Raw genomic sequence first — 14151 nt, 5'->3', positions numbered from 1 at the left:
AACATGTCACAGTTTTAAGGGTGTCCTGTAAAGAGCACATTCAAGCCTTTTCAGAGATACCATGTGTTTTGAGGTTTCACAAGGACAACAACTTCTCCTTGGTCTTTAAAAATGGCTGAAAGATCAAATTTAGCACTCTTATGGAAATATGATATTATTTTGTAATTATTAAATCTGACACAGTTTCGAATAGTTTGTTATAAATCAACATCTCAGTAAAATGTTATGGGTTTCTAATCAAAATATGACTTTCTGTTACAAAACATGGCATTGATTTCATACATGTCCTCAAAGACACTGGGACTTCAAGTATGTTTATCAGGCATTTGGGAGACACAACAAGTGAATACGGAAATAAATTACATATCAATGTTTCTATAAAATATTAGATATTATTATGTTTAGTTTTTCAATGTTTAAATTGCTTTGTGTTTACATGTTTTTTCGTGTTGATGTTAACTTAATTCTTAATTGCTCTAACTGCTTTATTTAATTTTTCCTCCCTTTGTAGCACTTTGAGATTTTCTTTAAAATGTAAAGTGCTTTATAAATAAAATGTATTATTATTATTATTATGAAAATGTCACCAACATTATTCCCATTATTACACTTGTTTATTGCATGTTGCATTAAGTAAAATTGTATATCAGTTCATGCTGTTCTTTCATAACAGTTGAGAATCATCTTTAAAAAAAAGTTTGGTAAAAAAAAACTGAAACCTGAATTTTTTTTTGCCTATACATGTAATTTAATGTTTTTTTTTTTTTGTGTTTTTTTAAGCAACTTAGAACCAGTATCCACTTACGAGGGCATAACATGGATAAAATAAAAAAAATCAAAATATTCCCCATATGTTTCTTATGCTCTAAATGACGTAATGACAATAAAAAATCTTAATTTAAAAAAAAAACTTTTTTCTTAGGAGGTTAAATGTACATTACACAGTTCAGCTTAATGATAATGTTTGTCCTTTTTAATGCTGTTAAACCGAATGTACAAAGCAACTGTTTGGTGAAAAATCCACAATTAAATTATTTCATAATGTTATGAAATAAAATTGCACAGTTTGTTAGTCAATCAATTGCGCTTGACAGTTGTAATTTTATAAATTTTTATACAGTTTATGAATTAAAATATGATGGCCATAACAATGGTTTCGTAAATTGTTTTGTTTCACTTTAAATTCCCCTGAGTAAAGCCTATAATTTAAAATAGGCTATTATGCTTTTAAATAGCCAATAATAAGGTAGGTTCCCCTTGTGACAACCTTGTTTAATGAACGGTATCTTGTTTCCTATGAGGGGAAAAAACAGGGGAAATGTTTGCTGTTTTGTTGCCAGGACTTTGAGAAAACCTACTCTGAGAAATATTTACTGCGGTAAAAAGCTACTTCCCCTCATTACTAAAAACACTGACAGTGACAGAGCAATTATTTATATGGGTTGAAGCAATAAAATGGCGTTTTCTGCATCATATTTACAGGGGTGGTAAGTAATCAAGTAAAAATACTTTGATACTTTATACTTAAGTATTTTTTTCGGGGATCTGTACTTTACTTGAGTATATTTTATTTGCATCTACTTTTACTCTTACTCCACTACAATATTAAAGGCAAAGTTTACTTTTTACTCCAATACATTTCCCCATGCCCGCTCCAAGTATTAAGTATTTATTACACTTGATTTCCAAACCGGTGTGGTCATTCATGGATGATCCAGTCAGGTATAGACTTGGAAAAGCTGACAAGTCAGGTTTGCCACACTAACGTTAGCTCAGTGTTTCCCCAACTTTTTTATTTTGCGGCACACAATTTACTATGAAAACATCAGTAACATTTTACAATACAGGTGCACTATTATAATTCATGCCTAACTAATGCACAGATAATCATGAGTTAATGTATTACTAATGAAGAACTAAACCATTTATTAATGATTACTGCATCAGCAACTAATGAACATTCTATATGATTAATAGATTAAGTAATATATGAATTGCTATTAATTAAATATGACATCATTAATTCCCTAATAACATATTACATTAACTAATAATGTAAATTCATGTATTCAAAGCCATGCATTCCGACTCTCAGTTGTGTTTAATTAATCATTAATCATAACCATTGGCAGAATTATAGTATGACTTTACTTGTTGAGGCACATGACTATTAACTAATTGTTACGTAATATGTCATTGTGGTTATGGCTTTTGAATTAATTTTGAATTAGTTAAAGCAGCACTAGGTAACTTTTCAACCTTCATAATATATTTTTTAAGACTCTTGTGATGATAAATCGACTTACAATAGGTTGAATGACACGTCTGCCATAGCCTGATGGGGTCTGTATCGTTTTTAATCGTACTTTTAAACTTCGGGTTTCGGGTAGTAACCCGAGAACAAAAAAGAACTACAAAATTCGACTGCTTTACGGCATATACGTCACTTCCACCAACACACACACTTCCTTACATTCGGACGTGTGAGCCCAACTTTGTTCGTCGGATAATATAGTCATGTCCGAAGCAGCAGAGACACATAAGAAAGAAAAGGTTTTGTTGAAATGAAAAAGTGATGGGATTAAAGGCAGGACGAGAATCAACATGTGACCAGCTTTTGCTCGTTGGCGTGAGCTGAAGGAGGCGTGCCCGACCGATACTGTTATGCTTGTTACGGTGAGCTACCACTCAAACATTGAACTTAAGTATCATATAGATTCTGGAAAACGGTAACCAATAGACTACTATAATGACGCTGGCTTGTAAACGTGAGCATCGTGATTATTTGGCGTTTGAAAAAAATAAAACCCATGAAATTATATTCATATGACATGCTGAAACATGCCACTGACTGTAACGTTACCTGGGATGAAGACATTTCACACGCGACGCCAGAAGAACTCCTCTTGCAGTGTTCAGGGGAACTGTTAGTGCTGCACTGACCCGCGGGACGCTTTTATGAAGTTATTTGGCCCGCACCGCACCACTGTATATATTTTTGCAACCCGCCGCGCACCCGCGACCATTAAATAGACATACGGGGTCCGCGGGTTATGAGACGACCCGCGCATCACTAGTTCAGGGCTATCAGGGCTGTTATGTCAACAAATGCACGCGCGATGGCATCCCCTGTTGTAGGATGACAGCTCTTACGACAGTAGTTGAGGACATTATTTTTTCTAAACTGTAGGGGGACCCCGAGAGCAAAAGTAGCCAAGTGGGGCTTTAATAGTATCTTGCTCCTCATCTGTTTGATGGAGCTAATGTTATGGAACATGTCTATTTTAAGTTTAACCCCTATACTGCGTTAAGGTGCTTCATTGTCTCTTATTAATTGCAAATCTAACAAATTCTTAATTGCAGTATCTAATCTTATCATTTGTTCAATTAAAGCATTGCATATCAGTCCCAAAAGATTTTATCTGCTTAATTATTGATATTTACAGTTAATTTGAATATTTACTTTTTACTTTTGGTACTTGAGTACGTTTTAAATCTGATACTTTTGTACTTTTACTCAAGTGATGTTTGAATGGAGGACTTTCTACTTTTACTGGAGTATTTTTTTATTTAGGTATATATACTTTCACTCGAGTATAACTTTTGAGTACTTTTACCACCTCTGCATATTTAATTTTGGCAAACTTTTGGTAAAATTGGCAGTGGTTATAATAAAATTATTAATGTTCAATACTCAATTATCCGTTTTATTATCTGCCATGTGCACGAGTATCACAGCCTTGATGAATCTAGTGTTAGATATTGTATTGTGTCGTAAAAGGCTGTATTTCGTCTCAGGTTCATCCAATATAACTGTGACACTAATGGCTTCTCTGTCAGCCTGAGGCAGAGTCATGATCTCTCTGAGTGAACTTTATTCCAGCTGCTTAACATTGACAGCTCCTCTCTATTGTGTGCTTAAAGTACACCAGGCAGGGTTTATAGCAGCTTTAACAATGAGAAACTTTCCTAAAATCAAACTTTTAGGATCAGTGAGTAGACGGCCTCATAAACATTCTAATGTGTTATTATATATGGTATGAGCAAAATTTGTTTTTGGTGTCATAAAACTTGATCTTGAATGCTGATTGGTTAATATGTGCCAGATATTGCTTAAAGGAAGATTCTTTAAACACATAATAATAGTTATATTTAGATCCTGAATAATCGTTTATTGCTAAAATAGTTATTTTGTGCCAGTTCAAACCAAAAACGATATAGGCTATCTATACAGCATAACTATAAATATAACTATATTAGCATCCACACCAGCAGACGATAATTCTGTTTATTCTTTACTCCAAGAATGAATATATGATAACTATTAAGTTACTCCAGTGGACTATGTTTATTCGAAGCACGTGCTTGTCTGTCGCCTTCCGCTTGTTAAGTCGTGACATTAGGAACGTGGCATTACTTGAGAATGCCATCGACGCCCGTTTATGAGCGCTATTTTTTCATATTAAATATCAAACATTTAAAAAAGATAAACATTTTAAATACTTACAGTTTCTCAACAGTCTCTATGGTCAAAGTGTTACAGACATTAATATTTTAACAATTTATAAAAGATGAATCACTGTCTGGCCATCAGGAATTTTGGTATTGAGAAAAAAGTTATGATTATAGCCTCATAAATAGTTTTTGTTGGTTTAGCTTAAAAAAGTAAGTAACCTGGTTGCCTTAAAATTTTGAGTTCATTGAAATTAAAAATGTGAGTTGATACAATGAATGAAATTTGTTTAATAAATAGAAACTCAAAATATTATTGTATCTGAACCACATAAAAAATGTGATAAATCATGAAAATAGCACTATTGGACATGTTTCACTGCGTCATCAGAAATAAAACACACATTTACCCAATATATGTACAAAATCTTTTAATAATATTTTAATAAAGGTTGTCGAATTTCAAAAAATGTTCATTGTATTAACTCAAAATTTTAATTTCAATGAACTAAAAATTTTAAGGCAACCAGGTAACTTTTTTTCTAAATAATTTTTTACAGTGTAGTATTACACCACATTGTGTGTGTATATTAGCACCGTTTGTAGTTTTTATTGTGGTATAAGATAGAGCGTTTGGACCAGGAAGCGCTGCCACGTGAGGTTAGTCTTAACAACCGGTTAAATGCTTGAGTTCTTAAAAGCAGGATGGATTCTGATTGGCTGTTTTGTTTTGTTTTTCGTGGCATGAGCTTGAAAAATCGAAAGTGATTCCAGTGATGTTTCTCTGTGCCGTTATTGTTATAGTTGTGGTGTAAACTCTGCTATTATTTAATACTGAGAACGATTTTTAGAACTACAGGTCCTTCTCAAAAAATTAGCATATTGTGATAAAGTTCATTATTTTCCATAATGTAATGATAAAAACTAAACTTTCATATATTTAGATTCATTGCACACCAACTGAAATATTTCAGGTCTTTTATTGTTTTAATATTGATTATTTTGGCATACAGCTCTAAAAAAACGCAAACAATTAGCATATCATGAAAAGGTTCTCTAAACGAGCTATAACCCAATCATCTGAATCAACTAATTAACTCTAAACACCTGCAAAAGATTCCTGAGGCTTTTAAAAACTCCCAGCCTGGTTCATTACTCAAAACCGCAATCATGGGTAATGGGTCCTGCACACTGTGCGATTTTTCAAAATCCTTTGCTAATGTCCCTTGTCAGACTGTACGAACATGATCGCCATGTCACACTGTAAGATCTCAGTTGACATTAATGTCAGACTGCACGATAGTGAAGGCGCGCTAAAAACGGACGCGCGCAAGAAAACTCACCCGGAGTTTTATATCTTCAATGAATGACGCGTTCAGTGACAGTGAGCTGCATTACACACGGGGCTGAAATGCTGGCTACAAAGAAATCTCTAGCTCTCGTTTTGGTCATAGTTTGTCTTGAAAAAGGAGATATTTGACTGTCGTCGTAGGAGAAGTCACACTGCAGGATTGTGTGCCAAATCTTCTGACACTGCCAGAATTTCGTCTGAGGTAAAATTTGATTGCAGCGCTCATTAATCGGCTGCCGGTGAACATGTCAAACTAACGACCAAAGACGTCAGATTTTAGCCTAGGATCGGAGGAATCTTTTAGGATTTGCTAAATTTGTCCCAGACGGCCAAATCGTGGCCAAAATCGCACAGTGTGCACCCGGCTTAAGACTGCTGACCTGACTGCTGTCCAGAAGGCCATCATTGACAACCTCAAGCGAGAGGGTAAGACACAGAAAGACATTTCTGAACGAATAGGCTGTTCCCAGAGTGCTGTATCAAGGCACCTCAGTGGGAAGTCTGTGGGAAGGAAAAAGTGTGGCAAAAAACGCTGCACAACGAGAAGAGGTGAGCGGACCCTGAGGAAGACTGTGGAGAAGGACCGATTCCAGACCTTGGGGGACCTGCGGAAGCAGTGGACTGAGTCTGGAGTAGAAACATCCAGAGCCACCGTGCACAGGCATGAGCAGGAAATGGGCTACAGGTGCCGCATTCCCCAGGTCAAGACACTTTTGGGCTACAGAGAAGCAGCACTGGACGGTTGCTCAGTGGTCCAAAGTACTTTTTTCGGATGAAAGCAAATTTTGCATGTCATTCGGAAATCAAGGTGCCAGAGTCTGGAGGAAGACTGGGCAGAAGGAAATGCCAAAATGCCTGAAGTCCAGTGTCAAGTACCCACAGTCAGTGATGGTCTGGGGTGCCATGTCAGCTGCTGGTCCATTGTGTTTTATCAAGGGCAGGGTCAATGCAGCTCGCTATCAGGAGATTTTGGAGCACTTCATGCTTCTATCTGCTGAAAAGCTTTATGGAGATGAAGATTTGGTTTTTCAGCACGACCTGGCACCTGCTCACAGTGCCCAAACCACTGGTAAATGGTTTACTGACCATGGTATTACTGTGCTCAATTGGCCTGCCGACTCTCCTGACCTGAACCCCATAGAGAATCTGTGGGATATTGTGAAGAGAAAGAGACGCAAGACCCAACACTCTGGATGAGCTTGCGGCCGCTATCGAAGCATCCTGGGCCTCCAGAACACCTCAGCAGTGCCACAGGCTGATCGCCTCCATGCCACGCCGCACTGAAGCAGTCATTTCTGCAAAAGGATTCCTGACCAAGTATTGAGTGTTTAACTGAACATAATTATTTGAAGGTTGACTTTTTTTGTATTAAAAACACTTTTATTTTATTGGTCGGGTGAAATATGCTAATTTTAGGAGGTTTTCATGAGCTGTATGCCCAAAATCATCAGTATTAAAACAATAAAAGACCCGAAATATTTCAGTTGTTGTGCAACGAATCTAAAATATATGAAAGTTTAATTTGTATCATTACATTATGGAAAATAATGAACTTTATCACAATATGCTAATTTTTTGAGAAGGACCTGTAAATCTTTATCGTTATCTTTATTGAACGTCCTTGGTGTGTTTAGTCTGTCACTTTAAATGCTCGAGAGCTCGTTACAGCTGGGTGGATTCTGATTGGTTGTCAATGTTTTTCATCGCAAATCAGCTAGAAAAATAATTCAGAAAGAAAGTGATTCCAACGATATCGTTTCTATGTGCCATTATATAGCTGTGTGAACCCTGCTATTCTTTAATACTGAGAACGATTTTTAGAACTATATCTTAATCGTTATCTTTATAGTTATCGTCCTTGGTGTGAACGAGTGTGGGCCCTGTGGTTTTTTTTTATTCCCGCCCTTTTATATTTTAAATCCGCAACTGTCAGAACTATTTTACAGCCGCAGCTGCATTTGCATTATTGATTTTCTGGAGCTCAACCACCCAAATACAAGTCAACACACTATCAAAAGGTGCTTGATCTTTCTGAAAATGTCTATACATTCTAACATTCAAATTTGTTTCCAAATTCCTACCAAACATGTCTTTTCTTCTCAGAATGAGCAGCTCTGTTGAGATGTGGATATGGCTTCTCCGCTCTTCTCCACCAAGCTAAAAGGTAAGTGACAGAGATGCTGAATTTATGATCCATATCGTTATAGTTCTTAAAGGGGGGGTGAAACACTCAGTTTCAGTCAGTGTCATGTCAATCTTGAGTACCTATAGAGTAGCATTGCATCCTGCATATCTCCGAAAAGTCTTTATTTTTTTTAATAATTATATAAGAAAGATGCGCTGTTCCGAGTCTTTCCGAAAAAAGCCGAGCGGGTGGGGGCGTGTCGTGTGAGCGGAGCTAAATAATGACGTGTGCTCGCTGCTGCTATGTTGAGTCGAGCTGTGTCATCCCTAACAGCGGGAAAAAAACTTTATTCAAAATAAAAATATGGCTTTTAATCAGATACAGCCATACATCTATGATCCGGAATCAGACCCAGAGGCTGCAGTTGAACAGGAGCAGCAGCAAAAACGACTAGAGCAGGACGTCTCTATGTGGTACAAGTTATACACTAACTATATAATATGCTTAGCGGCTTGTGTTATTTACATATTTATACTTGAATTATATCGTCGTATTTTTGTCTTTGAAGGTGTACATGTGGGAAGTGCAGTTGTGCACGTGTGTTTGTGTGTTTACGCGTGGTTTGTGTAGACAGTAAGCGGACTAAAAAAAACACAGACATTTGAAGCAGTCTCACTCACCCTTCTAACGTTGGGACTGCTCCATCATTCAGCATTAGGTGATTGGGAAAATCCGGCGTCGAGCTGGGCCTTGTTTATGAAACAGTCGGCACCGAAATGCAGCGAACAGATATAAACATTCGCGCAACTCAGTTGCTGATCCGGAAAAGCAAATTACATCCACTGTTGCCTTAACGCGGGGTTTTGGAGAATCAGTGCAGGACTGTCTTGGTCTGGCAACCAAAAATGCCATTTTTATGTGACATTGTTATGTGCACATCACCTGTCCAGCATCCTACAAGCCAGCGCTTTGATGGGCGTAGGCTGTTGCTTTCGCTCTCTCCTTCGCTCTCTCTCACGCGCTTCCGGTAGAATTGTCCGTAAGGCCCATACAAGGAAATTCCGCCCCCATTAACGTCAAAGGGGACGCATGATCGAAAAAAACTTGCCGAAACTTATGACTAACCGGAAGTAGTATTTTTGACAAAGAAATACTCCCATCAAACGTCCACCTTAACTTTTGAAACTTTGTCCATGTTTAGTATGGGATTCCAAGTCTTTAACAGTGTAAAAAGATCAGTATGCATGAAACAGCATTTCACCCCCCCTTTAATCCAAACATGCCCAGTCATAAACAAAAACATTAAAGCTTTTTTCCTTTTAACAACGTGAACTTATTTTGTCCGTTCACAATGGATTTGCTGAAAGGAAATGAGGCCAATTTTTGGAGGATTTAAACTCAGAAATGCAAAAGCTTATATTTTTCATAAAACCACTTGCATTAAATCTTCTGTTATGTTAGACCTTTTTAGGGTTTCTTGGCATTGCCATGTTTCCCCCATTATAAAATAATGTAAACATATTGTTTATGGCTTGTGGCTATATAGCCTTTTGAAAGAAACATATTTACAGATTTGCGCCATTCAAGTGGAAGTTATTTATTCCTTATTTATTAAGCTTAATGCTGAACCTGGGATATTCCTTTAATGAAATTAAGAAATTTTGTTTTTTTGTTGTTGTTTTTTTTTTTTAAATAACCATTCTAAAAGCAATACGGCGCTAAAGGCTGTACTATTTTTTTAAAACCATACCACTATATTCCCAATACAGCACAATCACATTATATTATAGCTTAAATAAGCAAGTAATCTCTAAAGTTCAGACAAAAATGAAATTTCATAATTTACTAATCCTTATTTTGTTCCAAACATGGCTTTCTTGCTTCTGTGGAACACAAAAAAAGAGATATTCTCAGAGATATTCTCAGAGGGGTTTAATCCATGAACAACATGAGGGTGGCTGAACTATCCCTTTAACAAAAGCTATGTTATTATCTGTGAGTATGGATCTCATATTGCCACATGAATTGTGTTAGCTGAAATTCCTGCCGCCGCTTATTTAATGTTAGACATCCAGGTTGTTACTTAAAATTTCATAACACCCCCTCTTAAGATTCCTCAGACAATTCAATTGGATTTGTACATTTTTCGAATTACATAATCTGAATGATCAAGTGTTGGCGATCAACAGCGCATAGATGTGTGTCTCATCTCTCAGCCCGTCTTCCATTAGTTAGTGAGGCCGGCGATGCTTCATTTCATTATCTGTTTAGGCTAGCGGAGAAGCGCGCTGATAAACCGGGGGATTGTGAGGGTGATTACTTTATCATTGTGCTGCCTCTATTCATGTGCGAGTCAGCTGGCTGCTCGAATTTCTGCGCTGCCTTGTCTCTCGGACCCTCATGAGTTTCCTTCTCTGTGTTTTAAACAAGGCGAGGACAGAAGAGCAGCCATTCTCTTCACAGGCCTGCATGAATAGCTGGCACTGTTCAGTGCTCTTAAATGGCTCTCCTCAGTGTCAGGTTTAGCGATCTCTCTTCAGTGTGACACTGAGAAGGAGTATTTTCCTTTTGCAGACCTAGAGATTCCAGCTGATAATATGGTATTGTCAGGGCTCATCCCTGCTCTTTGAATAAGTCCAGTGTCCTGATGGAGTCAGATGTAGTGCAGAAGAGAAGAGAAGAAATGAGTAGAGTAGAGCAGAGAAGAGAAGAGACCAGTGGAGTAGTGGAGAGGTGAGACGACAGAAGAGTCGAGAGAAGAGATGAGAAGAGAGCAGAGTGGTGCAGAGATTAGTAAAGACGAGTAGAGCAGTGGTTTTCAAACCCTGGGTCGTGAGTCGGGACCCTTGGGTGGGTCGCAAGACTTAAAAAAAATGGGTCGCCAGGATGATTTAAAGGGATTGTTCACCCAAAAATGAAATGTATGTCATTAATGACCCTCCCTAATGTCGTTCCACACCCATAAGACCTTCACACACAGTTTAAGATAATTTATATTTAGTCTGAGAGCGTATGCAAGTGTATGCACACTAGGGCTGCACGATATTGGAAAAAAATTACATTGCGATTTTTTTTTTTTTCTTCCCCCAACGATATACAGTATATTGCGATATTGAGAGCCATCAATCCAGGCTAAAGTCAATAATTACCATTCTGTGATATTAATAATGTCAGTGATAAGCAAGCGTCATTACAAGTGACAAAAAGAAATGTTGGAAAGTATGTACAAACCGGTGCAAACATGAAACTAAACCTCCAGTAGGTGGCAGCAGGTGACCGTCTTAATGAGCGAGTCACTGAGTCGTTCATTCAAACGATTCATTCAAACGCTGAATCGTTCACACTTGTTGCTGTGAGTGAGACGTGTTACAGGTCTGCTGTGAACGATTTTCACTGCTGAAATAGAACAAAAACACTAAATATTGCATCTAAAATGTAAGTGACTAAGTGAATGTTAATTAGTTGTTTATGGAACTGTCATATGAAATCAACGTCTCAGTCGTGATGGTAATCAGGAAAACGCTCAAGTGTTGTGATTTCTCCTCGAGAGGCTGCACGTTATCGTCAGTTAATTATATATTATCCACTATCGCCACTTACACTAAATTAATGCACAAACATTCTTGCATTTTGGTGATTCGCTAATTATTTTATGTTTTAATCCGGCTGTCCGTCAGGCAAGTAAAATTCTCACTTGTCCCTTCAAAAAATCCACTTGTCCCAGACAAGTGTTAATGTCGAGCGCTGCTTTGTATTCGTCGTTAAGATCATCTTTGTGGCGCCGTTTTAAGTGATCAGACAAATTGGTGGTGTTTTCTTGTTTTGTGGCCACAAGACACTCCATGCAAAGTACCTCTTTTTGTTCAACATCCTCCTTCTTATAGCCGAAATAGTCCCAAAAAGATGATTTCTGGTACAAACCTTTTTTTTTGCATTTTAGCAGTGAATGTTTGGCAATGAGCGTTGAGCAGCGGCACAGCGAACCAATCACTGTGCAGGCATGAGGAACGTGCATGTCACTTCAGCAACAAACTCGTGTTTACTGTGTGCTACCGTTCTCTTAATACACCATGGGCTACGACCCTTCACATCGCATGTTCCGGCGATGTGACTATCGCACACACGCACATCGCGATGTCGATGCTAAAACAGAATATCGTTCAGCCCTAATGCACACTATACTGTCCATGTCCAGAAAGGGAATAAAAACATCATCAGAGTAGTCCATATGAGACATCAGTGGGTTAATTAGAGTCTCTTGAAGCATCGGAAATACATTTTTGTCCAAAAATAACAAAAACTACGACTTTATTCAGCATTGTCTTCTCTTCCGGATTTGTTTTGAATCCTCAAATAAAGATTCAAACGCGTGTCAAACTGCTGAAATCACGTGACATTGGTGATCCGAATCATGAATCAATACGCTGATTCATAACCGTTCAAATCTTTATTTCTCTGTTTCTCGTAATTTCTGTAACCACATAAATGGATATAAAATAAAATAATGCGTGAAAAGAAAGTCTTAGTGAGTTTGATTCACACATTGGTAGAGTTATTATATGGTGCAGTGAGCAGTGTAGCACTGCTGTAGTTCAGATTACAGTTGCCCCTGATTTTTGTTAATTATCAGGGACTGGAAAATCGATTATTTGTCAAAGTCAAATGACATTTAAGTAATTTTTGAAAGTATGAGTTAGTTTAATTGTTGATAGTTCGATCGTTAATCTGGTTAATGATTTAATGCACTGCTCTGGTTTATATAACAACACTCATCAACATCAGAATGCTACTTTTACTTCTTTTAAGTCTTATTCCTAGTCAAATTAGAATTATTTCTTTGCTTTTTCGATAGATAAATAACAGCCTGGTTATCACTTAAACTCAAGAAGAAGTGTTTCATATTCTGCACTATTTACATCTATGATCAAGTAATTGATCTCGTGGACAGATGTCAGATGTTCTTGTTTCCATTGGTACATTGGTAATTTAATGTGCTTTACATAGAAGGAATTAAAATGATCAAAAGAATAAAAAATAAATAAATATATATATATATATATATATATATATATATATATATATATATATATATATATATATATATATATATATATATATATATATATATATATTAAAACAGTTTAGAATAAAAGGAGGGTGCATAAATAAAAAGTAAATATTTTTACTTTTCAAAAAAAAGTAAAAATACTTGGCTTTTTACTATTCCAAATAGCCAAGTGAAGTGATTGTGTCACAATCAAGTTTTGAGTTGCTTTATGATTTTTTTTCCTTTAGTGCTTTAAACAATCTTAAAGTGCCGTCCTCTTTGGGCAAAATATAGATGCCAAAAAACATTGTCGATAAGATTATGTAATCTGGCTTAGTCTGGCTTGAAGCACTTGCCAAGCTTGTGTTTATCAGGAATTCTTTGCGCTCGTGGCAGATTTCAGTAGCGCTTCAGGCATGAGAAGTGTGTGAGTGTGAGCACTCATAAAATTAGAGAGTCTCACACTCTCTCTCTGCCAGTGTTGGGTTACCGTAGACCAAACACGTTGCAGTATTTTAGAGTGTCTACTTTCACCACCCTGGTAATGATGGATGCCCCCAGGTCCTGGGGTTCTGCGTGTGTGTGTGTGTTATAGGAGAGGCCTGACCTCTCTCACACTGAACACAATTGAAAGTGGCACTGTAATGTGAGCAGAAGGGCCTGTGGGTGATCTTGGCCCACTGGCCATATCTGAGTGAGAAAGCCCCCTTTATAACTTTCAGAAACCTTAAAGTTCAACACTCAATGTACATGTTTCTTGTATAGCATCAATCGCTTGAGGATATTTCAAAGGCGTGTTCTGAGACCAGCTGCTTGATTGATAAGAGAATGCGTTTCATCAAACTAAAAGTGACAAAAAGACACTTTGAAGCAACACAAATCACACAATGAGACAATGTTAGTGTTTTACATCAAAAGCAGGTAAAAAAAGGCCCCATAAAGTAAAAAAAGTTCAATAAGTACCTAATTTTCTGTGAGGGTTATGGGAAAAAGCAATAAATAAATAAATAATAATCTTCAAAAAATCTCTTTTTGTGTTCCTCATAAGGTCAAGGAAGAAATAAGGTCAAGGGTCAATGAATCCAAACCCAAAAAATTAAATATTTATGAATGAATCATTTATTATAGTTGTAATAAAAAAAAAATACTTTTTACCCTGGAAAATATATTTTAAAA

At 36.9% G+C, this 14151-nt stretch overlaps 1 protein-coding gene across 1 annotated transcript in view; it reads left to right on the top strand.

Moving 5' to 3' along the window:
• Positions 1-7806: 7806 nt before the first annotated feature.
• The window catches only part of tcf7l1b (transcription factor 7 like 1b), a 163860-nt gene continuing 157515 nt past the window's right edge, over positions 7807-14151 (top strand). Inside the window, exons 1-2 of the mRNA XM_067412975.1 lie at positions 7807-7821; positions 7907-7967. The gene's annotated coding sequence lies outside the window, so the exon portion shown is untranslated. The remainder of the gene's footprint in view (positions 7822-7906; positions 7968-14151) is intronic.

This window comes from Pseudorasbora parva, chromosome 13, assembly GCF_024679245.1.
Source record: "Pseudorasbora parva isolate DD20220531a chromosome 13, ASM2467924v1, whole genome shotgun sequence".
In the NCBI taxonomy this organism is placed as follows: domain Eukaryota; kingdom Metazoa; phylum Chordata; class Actinopteri; order Cypriniformes; family Gobionidae; genus Pseudorasbora; species Pseudorasbora parva.
Note: the sequence above shows the minus strand (reverse complement) of the source record. Positions and strands in the feature narration are given on the sequence as shown.